The following is a 10,051-nucleotide window of genomic DNA, read 5'->3' as shown; positions in this document are numbered from 1 at the left end:
GACTCAATTCCTTTAATTGAAGTTTCGTGATTATGAGACATCCCTTGAAATAAAAAGATTGAGGCTGATAAACCTTAAACCTAATCCTCCCGATGCACATCAAGTTCAAGTAACANCTCTCCAGCAGACCTAGAGATTATATATTCATGTATCTTAAAGTTCTCCAGCAGACCTAGAGATTATATATTCATGTATCTTAAAGCTCTCCAGCAGACCTAGAGATTATATATTCATGTATCTTAAAGCTCTCCAGCAGACCTAGAGATTATATATTCATGTATCTTAAAGTTCTCCAGCAGACCTAGAGATTATATATTCATGTATCTTAAAGTTCTCCAGCAGACCTAGAGATTACAGAACAGAAAAATATATAATATAAACTAAACCATATAAAAGCTCTATAAATTCTCTAATTACTAAATGAATAAGTTTTAAAACAAAACAAAAAAGTTTTGTTCACGTGAACCCCTTCTTGTAGGTTTTATAACAGAATTTAAGAGTTTTCAAGACTCTCATCCAGCGTCATATTTTATATTTCCAAACTGGCGTCATATTCACGATGAATCATCAAAATTCCACTCACGCGCCATTACGGTGAGAAGATTTCTTCACACAAGGAGACTTTATTATCGTCTTTGGTGTACGCAGCGTTCATTTGATATTTTACAAGTTCTATTCTTTTTTCCAATAATGTCTGCTTTAGATAGAGATAGAAAAATGAAACTTTCAAAAAAAAATATTTTAAAAACAAAGTTTTAGCATTTTTTTTTTTGAGCTGCCATCGATGAAATGTGAAATTTAAAAAATACAAATTTAGCATTTTTTCAATTTTCCCTGGAATATGATATTTGTTCTAAAATGGCACAAGCTCAATAGTTCTCAATACAAAGAAGAGAGAGGAGGGGGAGGGGGGGGGGTATTTGTAAACCAAGATTATTTTATTTTGTTGAATTTTTTGTTCCTTAGGCCCCGTTGTTGAAGTTTTGGTTTACAACTGCAGTGTGTAATTGTTTGTCTATCGCCGTGTAATGTTTAGAATGAAAAGGAAGTGTGCTTAGATTTAATCTTTCAAATCAGGATTCACAGGTTGCAGTACATTTAAGGCTTAAGAAGATTTACAGGTTTAGGCACATTTCAAGTTTATCTTGAAACAGAAGTTTAAGCACAGTTCAGGTTTGACAGGCCTCACAGGTTTGAGCACATTTCCTCCTTAACAGGCTGTAAGGGTTGAAAATATTTCAGGCTTAATAGGGCTCACAGGTTTGAGAACGTTTCAGGTTCAACAAGATTTACAGGTTTGAGTAAATTTCAGGTTTAGTTGGATTGATAGCTTTGAGTAGAACTCAGGCCTAACAGGACTCTAAGGTTTGAGTTCATTTCAGGCCTAACCGGCTTTACTGTTTGTTTCGATGGTTTTAACAAAAATTCGATCTTAAACTTTAACTTTGAATTCTGTATTTTCAGTTTTTTGGGGCATTTTTAATTCTTATTTAAAATTCAGCTTCCACAGGTGTTATGAACCTGTGAATCTTGTTTCTGCTCCAGTTGGAATTTGAAATTAGGTTTCATATGTACATAAACCTGTGAGACTTGTTTCTTCTCCGGTTGGAATAGATTTGGAGGGTGGTTCCACATGTCCATGAACCTGTTAGTCTTAATCCTGCTCCTGTGGGATTGGACTTAGAGCGTGATTTTACATATACAATAACCTGTGGGCCCTGTTTCTGTTTAAGTTGGATTTTGAGCATGAACCTGTGAGTCATGATCTTGCTCCGGTTGGATTGGATCTTGAGCGTAGTTTCACATGTCCATGAACCTGTTAGTCTTAATCCAGCTCCGGTTGGATTCAGTTTGGAGCGTGTTTTCACATGCACATGAACCTGTGAGTCTTGATCCTGCTCCAGTTGGATTTGATTTGGAGCGTGGTTTCANATCCAACTGGAGCGTGGTTTCACATGCACATGAACCTGTGAGTCTTGATCCTGCTCCGGTTGGATTGGATATGGAGCGTGGTTTCACATGACCGTTGCAGGTTCTCACAAGATCAGATCCGGAGTTTGGGAGTTCTCTAGTATTCAAGCCAAGTATCTTACAGTTCTCCAGCAGACCTAGAGATTATATATTAATGTAACTTACAGTTTTCTAGCAGACCTAGAGATTATATTTTCATGTATCTTACAGTTCTCCAGCAGACCTAGAAATTATATTTTCATGTATCTTACAGTTTTCCAGCAGACCTAGAGATTATATATTCATGTATCTTAAAGTTCTCCAGCAGACCTAGAGATTGTATATTCATGTATCTTACAGTTCTCCAGCAGACCTAGAGATTATATATTTAAGTCAAGTATCTTACAGTTTTCCAGCAGACCTAGAGATTATATATTCATGTATCTTACAGTTCTCCAGCAGACCTAGAGATTATATATTCATGTATCTTAAAGTTCTCCAGCAGACCTAGAGATTATATATTCATGTATCTTAAAGTTCTCCAGCAGACCTAGAGATTATATATTCATGTATCTTAAAGTTCTCCAGCAGACCTAGAGATTATATATTCATGTATCTTAAAGTTCTCCAGCAGACCTAGAGATTATATATTCATGTATCTTAAAGTTCTCCAGCAGACCTAGAGATTATATATTCATGTATCTTAAAGTTCTCCAGCAGACCTAGAGATTATATATTCATGTATCTTAAAGTTCTCCAGCAGACCTAGAGATTATATATTCATGTATCTTNGATAAAAGTAGATTTAGAAAAGATTGAGGAAGGGGGTGGAGTGGTTAGAAGAGAGGAGATAAAAGAAGATTTAGAAAAGATGGAAGAAGGGAGTGGAGTGGTTAGAAGGGGGTAAAAGAAGATAAAAAAGGGATGGGAGGAGCAAGAATAGACGAAAAGGGGAAGGAAAAAAAGGGATTCACTGGCCCTTTAAGAATTGAGGGGACAGAAAAAGGATATAAATGGTTTTATGGATAAAGAGGTGTCAGTTATAACTGATAGAAAATAAAAGAAAGAAAGGTGTGAGAGAGAATAATGGAAGTAATATGTAATATTGGGAGATGGAAGATAGGTCAAGCCTAAAGAGGAAAACGGAATGGTTTAAAAAGCTGACAACTGGTAAAATTGCAAATCTGTATATTTGTGAACTGAATATTACAGCTCTAGGTTCAGTATAAAAACCTAATTGATCTTGTCTGTAGGTTACAGTAGGTGTGGGAACTATGTAACGACTATTTACCGACCCGAAACCTAAATTCTCAAAACTTGAATCAAAATTCTTTTCATCCGAATGCAAATTTGGGATTGTTGAGCCGATAAATTACTGGTTGGTGGCAGGGATAAGGACGGGACTTAGTTTAGGTTTTTTTAATCTTCTCTTATCTTCTCCTGTTCACGCGCGTTCTTCAATAGATCAATGGTTCACACGCACGCCACATTACAATACAGTTAAATATAGATGTAATCAGAAATTCAAGACGCTCCGAGCCTTTTAAAGGGACTGTATGCGTAATTTTAGGTCACCACTCCACAATTTGTAGAGTGGTGCGCCCGATTAACAACAGTAAACTTTATGCCTTTGACTCATAATGGATGAAAAACTTATCCTTATTAACAGAAACACTTGTAATTGTTCATACCTTGGGCTGCAAGATGATTTATACTAAAGAGTTATTTACATTTACGTTCTAGAAGTCGCAGAAAATAAATATTAAATATTTTAATTTAGGAAACCCTCGTTGGACCTGGAATAACAGGAGGTTCAGTTTTTAGATAATTTGAACACCATTTTATATATAAACACACGGAGTTCTCTGCCCTCGATGAACAGTCTAAGTTTTAAAGGGAACCGTTGTAAATCGCGCACTCCCCTCTTTGCATGAATTGTCACTTGAAATTACGATTACAGTCCCTTTAAACTCTTTAAACCCAATGTTTAGGTAAAATTTCTTCAACATACACGGACGTAAATATACAAAATGGCGACCAGTTTCCTGTTTTTTTTGCGTATAGATATCATAAATTTAAGTTGCGAATGTATTAGATTTTGAAAATTACATTTTTTTAAAGTTACATCCTGAAATTCGGATCTGGTGTAAACCTTGTGAGATACAAGGAACTACATACAGGAACGCCCAACTCAGATATACGCATATTATGTACTGTACACTGTGGGAGTAATGTAAACAAACCCAGTACCCCCACAGAAGTTGAAGGGAGATGACTAGAACTCTGATGTGATATTACAGTCCAACAAAAAACAAGTTAATATATCAAGTTAGAGCGAATACATATGATTTTTGGCTTTCTGGTCAATATGGAAAATACAAATATTTTTATTCCACCCCTTGGGCCCTTTTCCCTCAAAAATGATACGTTGCCCCTGAATTCTTTGTTTTGATCTCCTCCCACTGCGGTACACAGATTTGACGCATCAGATATGGCGGTTCCTGGCGGATATCGCAAAAAAATGAGCCCGATTAGTTTAGCCGTTTTACGCTTATTGGATACCAAACAAAATTGGACAAATATGTATAAAGATGGAATCCATCACTAACAACTGTCTAATTCGACCTGATAACATTCAAATTTAGAAGAATTTTCAAACCAAGTAAGATGTAAAACAATCTAAAGTCAATGAATTAAAATTACATTTTGTATTTCTTTAATAAAAACAAATTAAAAGTTTTGGTTGAACGCTCCAAAAATCTGCAGATAGAGAGATAGAGATTTACAATTAATATAATATTTTCTTATACCTTTATTACCTCACGTTCCTAATTCGAACAAAAAATGTTATCCAGATGTTTCGTTGAGCCGACTGCCATGCAATAAAAGATGTTTTGTACAGTACTATACAGTGCAGTACTATACAGTACAGTACTATACAGTACAGTACTATACAGTACAGTACTATACAGTACAGTACTATACAGTACAGTACTATACAGTACATAATTAAAAGATAAATCACTAGGTTTCATGGTTTAGAGCTTTGAAATCATCCTATCCAAGGCTGCAGAAAGTATAAATGGTTTAGCAATGAAACCGAAAAAAACTTTGACATTAATCTTCAAAAACTATCCAGCCCTTTTTCCGACTTTTCTTGAATTTATCGATTTTTATAATTTCTCTTCATTAAATTGAAACCTCATCAACCTGGACTAATTACATCAATTTTATCTGGGCTTACCTTCTTTAATTATCTAATTTAGAAATAATTAAAATTTATAGATTTTAAAATAAAAAGGACATAATCTTAAAGTGTAACAAGTTTGGAACTTATATATTAAAATATGTAAATTAAAAAAAAAATTGTAAAAACATATTTATCAATTATGGTGTCTTTAAGTATCTGATAAGGTATATTTAAAATAACTAGGCTTTTAGGGCGCTTCGCGCCCATCTTTTATTTAAATTGTGAACATGTTCTTTTTGTTTACATGTTAAAACAAAGAAGAAAAAAATTTCGCGGATTTTCAAGAATTTAAATTTTTGTACAAAATTAAAAACCTTTAAAACACATTTTTTAAATTTTTATCATTCACCCTGACACCCAAACAGACAAACAGACAGACAAGCCAAATTTATATATAGATGTTATAGTTAGAAAGCTAATTGAGTTCTACGCTTCAATCGATTCGGAAAAGACTCACTCAACTAAACGGGATTTTAATTGTTCTTCCATTAATAGAGTAGCATGTCCTATTCACTACTGTACCTTTTAAACCTTTGTCTGATCAAGTATTTATGAAAAATTGTTTTAAAGCGGAAAGTTGACTATTTTCTAATGTTATTTATCTGTAAAAGTGATTTGCAGATTTATGCAACAGAAACAAGAAGAAAATGCCAGAATGCATCAATTGTTAAGATTGAAAAACAAATATTTCATTGTTAGTTACTCAGATATAGGTGTAAATGGTCACTTTAAATAAAGGGTCATTTCAAATTGAATTATTTGATTCTTTTTGATATTTGCGTACTCTCCCTTTTATTTTAGGATGCAGATTATTCGGAGTTAATGATTATAATTGGTATAGTGCTGATTTGTGTGATATTTATCATTAGTAGATTAATTATTCAAGCCAACCCCTTCCTTCCTCTTAACCCTTATCCTCCCATCCATATTTTCTATCCCCCCCCTTTCCAACCAACTCCCCTCCCCTTCCTACCCCCTTCTAAAGTATGAAGAAAGAAAAAGGTATCAACTTACCAAGCTAGGTATACCCTGAGTTAAGATTAAGGTATCTAGGTATACCCTGAGTTAAGAGTAAGGTATCTAGGTTTACCCTGAGTTAAGAGTAAGGTATCTAGGTATACCCTGAGTAAAGAGTAAGGTATCTAGGTAACCCTGAGTAAAGAGTAAGGTATCTAGGTATACCCTGAGTAAAGAGTAAGGTATCTTGGTATACCCTAAGTTAAGAGTAAGGTATCTAGGTATACCCTGAGTAAAGAGTAAGGTATCTAGGTATACCCTAAGTAAAGAGTAAGATATCAAGGAATACCCTGAATTAAGATTAAGGTATCAAGGTATACCCTTAGTAAAGAGTAAGGTATCAAGGAATACCCTGAATTAAGATTAAGGTATCTAGGTATACCCTGAGTAAAGAGTAAGGTATCTAGGTATACCCTAAGTAAAGAGTAAGGTATCTAAGTATACCCTGAGTAAAGAGTAAGGTATCAAGGTATACCCTGAGTAAAGAGTAAGGTATCTAAGTATACACTGAGTAAAGAGTAAGGTATCTAAGTATACACTGAGTAAAGAGTAAGGTATCTAGGTATACCCTGAGTAAAGAGTAAGGTATCTAAGTATACACTGAGTAAAGAGTAAGGTATCTAGGTATACCCTGAGTAAAGAGCAAGGTATCAAAGTATACACTGAGTAAAGAGTAAAGTATCTAGGTATGCCCTGAGTAAAGAGTAAGGTATCTAGGTATACCCTGAGTAAGGTGGCCGCCCAGGTTGTATAATTGCCTGTACTGGAATTCTTCTATTCTCTACATCCTCAATAATTACAGGGAAAAGAATCCTTTATGATGCTTCTCCTCCTAACTCAGGGTTGTCACAAACAGAGGGGGAAGGTTAGGGGCGTTTCAGAGACCATGCAGTTTAGGGGGGGGGGGGGATAGNGGTGATAACTCACACTTTTTGTAGAAGGTCGTTTTTTTAGGTTTTTTTTTGTATGTTTCATAATTGAAAACCTTACTATTTTTAGAGTAGTAAAATTGATTATTTCTTAAGTATGGCCCCCTTCCCTCTCTTCAACCACAATTTGCATACCCTGGCTGTTAAGCCATCTTTTAACCAGTAAAAAGTGATTTCCACTAATACCTAATGGGTTTACCGTGTCTGTAATGTATACCAACGAATATTGAATAATGAATATAGTTAAGAAACTATTGTATAAGCCAGTAGTAATACCATTGTATAGCGAATTCATCTATTTATAGTAAAGTCGTTGAATTGAAAACAAAAAATGCAAAATTCTGGAAAAAGGTTAGCAATCAAATTTTACATAAGAATTTTATCACGCTTTTACTTCTGTGTATACATGGTTCCATATTTAACTGGTGTTTTTACAGGGTTCCATATTCCACTTGTTTCGTCACAAATCGGCGACGACGAATATCGAGAAACCTTAGAGATACACGTTTCTGATCATCCAATAGAACTACCTTGAAGTCATCGTGTAGAGAAGAATATAACAGAAACTGAACTAATGAAGACAGAGTTCTATGCAGCGTTTATTCTATAAAAGTAAAAAATACTATTACAATATTTAAAATCATAAGTATTCAAAGAATGTGTATGAACGATAAAACTAATCACAAATAAAACATATAGGGTAAATAAATAAAATCTGTATGTAGGGCGAATCAATAGCTCAGTTCCCCCATAGGCCTGTCCCTCTGCTATCCGGAAGGAGACGTATGACGGGGGAGTATGAAAAGAAATCTAACCCTTCAAGTTCTCGTACTGAAACTCAATATTATACCCTTAAATTTTTATACCTCAAGTATCTCTACAATATCTGATGAGACTTCGATCTTAACTCAAACCGATCCTCATTTTAAACCATTTTCAACGGATCGGAATTTGACTTTGTATAGAATAATTGAACCCGGCCCTGACTCGAGGGTTTTAACAAAGACGCATATATACCGCGTACTAAAATTATTTGTCGGTAAAAGTCGTCATTACGTAGTAATCATTCAACAATACTTTTAAGGGTTAATTCATATTATGTATCTATACTATCACCGGAATTTATGAACCATTATCAGTTAGACTAGAACCTTCAGGATATTTAATCTTAAACCTGAGCAAGGACGGGTTTAAGGTTACTATTAACCTTTTATTTATCCTGATCCAGTACGGATTTAAATCTTCAATAAACCTTATTCCGGAGTATTCTAAGTCTGGATCCAGAACCCTAACTCCACAAAACACCACTCCTGTTTATAAAGTTCCATAATCTACTCCTGTTTATATAGGGTTCCATATTCTACTCCTGTTCATATATGGTTCCATATTCTACTCCTGTTTATATAGAGTTCCATATTCTACTCCTGTTTATACATGGTTCCATATTCTACTCCTGCTTATATAGAGTTCCATATTCTACCCCTGTTTATACATGGTTCCATATTCTACTCCTGTTTACACAGGGTTCCATATTATACTACTGTTTATACATGGTTCCATATTCATCTTCTGTTTATACATGGCTCCATATTCTAATCCTGTTTATACAGAGGTTCATATTCTACTCCTGTTTATACATGGTTCCATATTTTAATCCTGTTTATACAGAGGTTCATATTCTACTCCTGTTTATACATGGTTCCATATTCTACTCCTGTTTATACATGGTTCCATATTCTACGCCTGTTTATACATGGTTCCATATTCTACTCCTGTTTAGCATTAAACCCTGCTCATATCATCTGTATATAAGGTTTCTATCCTGTTCATCAGTAAACCCTGCAGAGGTCCTGTTTATACAGGGTTCTCTCCTGTTCATCATTAAACCCTGCTGAGGTCCTGTTTATACAGGCTTCTCTCCTGTTCATCATTAAACCCTGCTGAGGTCTTGTTTATACAGGCTTCTCTCCTGTTCATCATTAAACCCTGCTGAGGTCCTGTTTATACAGGCTTCTCTCCTGTTCATCAGTAAACTCTGCTGAGGTCCTGTTTATACAGGCTTCTCTCCTGTTCTTCAGTAAACCCTGCTGAGGTCCTGTTTATACAGAGTTCTCTCCTGTTCTTCAGTAAACTCTGCTGAGGTCCTGTTTATACAGGCTTCTCTCCTGTTCTTCAGTAAACCCTGCTGAGGTCCTGTTTATACAGAGTTATCTCCTGTTCATCATTAAGCCCTGCTGAGGTCCTGTTTATACAAGGTTTTTCTCCTTTTCATCATTAAACCCTGCTTGTGTAGGAAATCAGAATCAATTATTGTTCTCCTGGTCCTGCAAACCTACTTCTCCTCTCTATCCGACAATTCTTCACTAAAGATTTATTTATTTTCTCAAAGTTATATTTTATCTTTGTAAATATTGACTTCGGCATAATTTTCATAGTTCCCGATGTTTGTGAAGATTAAAACCCCTGGTATTTGCTCACTCCCTCTAGTTTAATCCATGCTTCCTCCAGATCACTAATTGTTTATAATTCATCAGTATCCAGGTCCACCCTAGGATACATATATGTAGGTTGTATCTGTAGTATCCAGGTCCACCTAGGATACATATGTGAAAGATTTATCTATAGTATCCAAGTCCACCCTAGGATACATATGTGAAGGATGTATCTATAGTATCCAAGTTCACCCTAGGATACAGATATATAGGATGTGTCTATAGTATCCAGGTTTACCCTAGGATACAAATATGTAGGATGTATCTATAGTATCCAGGTACACCCTAGGATACATATATGTAGGATGTATCTATAGTATCCAGGTCCACCCTAGGATACAGGGATGTAGGATGTATCTATAGTATCAAGGTACATCCTATGATACAGATATGTAGGATGTGTCTATAGTATC

General features: G+C 35.1%; 1 long non-coding RNA gene across 1 annotated transcript; it reads right to left on the bottom strand.

The window, feature by feature from the left end:
• Nucleotides 1–1,945: 1,945 nt before the first annotated feature.
• Nucleotides 1,946–8,148, bottom strand: LOC111709467 (uncharacterized). The gene is made up of 3 exons (XR_002766867.1): nucleotides 8,013–8,148; nucleotides 7,677–7,750; nucleotides 1,946–2,108 (listed from the first exon to the last, which is right to left on the bottom strand). It is a non-coding gene; the product is annotated as an uncharacterized LOC111709467 (long non-coding RNA).
• Between the last annotated feature and the right edge of the window lie 1,903 nt (nucleotides 8,149–10,051).

This window comes from Eurytemora carolleeae, unplaced genomic scaffold (assembly GCF_000591075.1).
Source record: "Eurytemora carolleeae unplaced genomic scaffold, Eaff_2.0 scaffold962, whole genome shotgun sequence".
In the NCBI taxonomy this organism is placed as follows: domain Eukaryota; kingdom Metazoa; phylum Arthropoda; class Copepoda; order Calanoida; family Temoridae; genus Eurytemora; species Eurytemora carolleeae.
The sequence above is the reverse complement of the archived record's forward strand: the minus strand, read 5'-3'. Positions and strand labels throughout refer to the sequence as shown.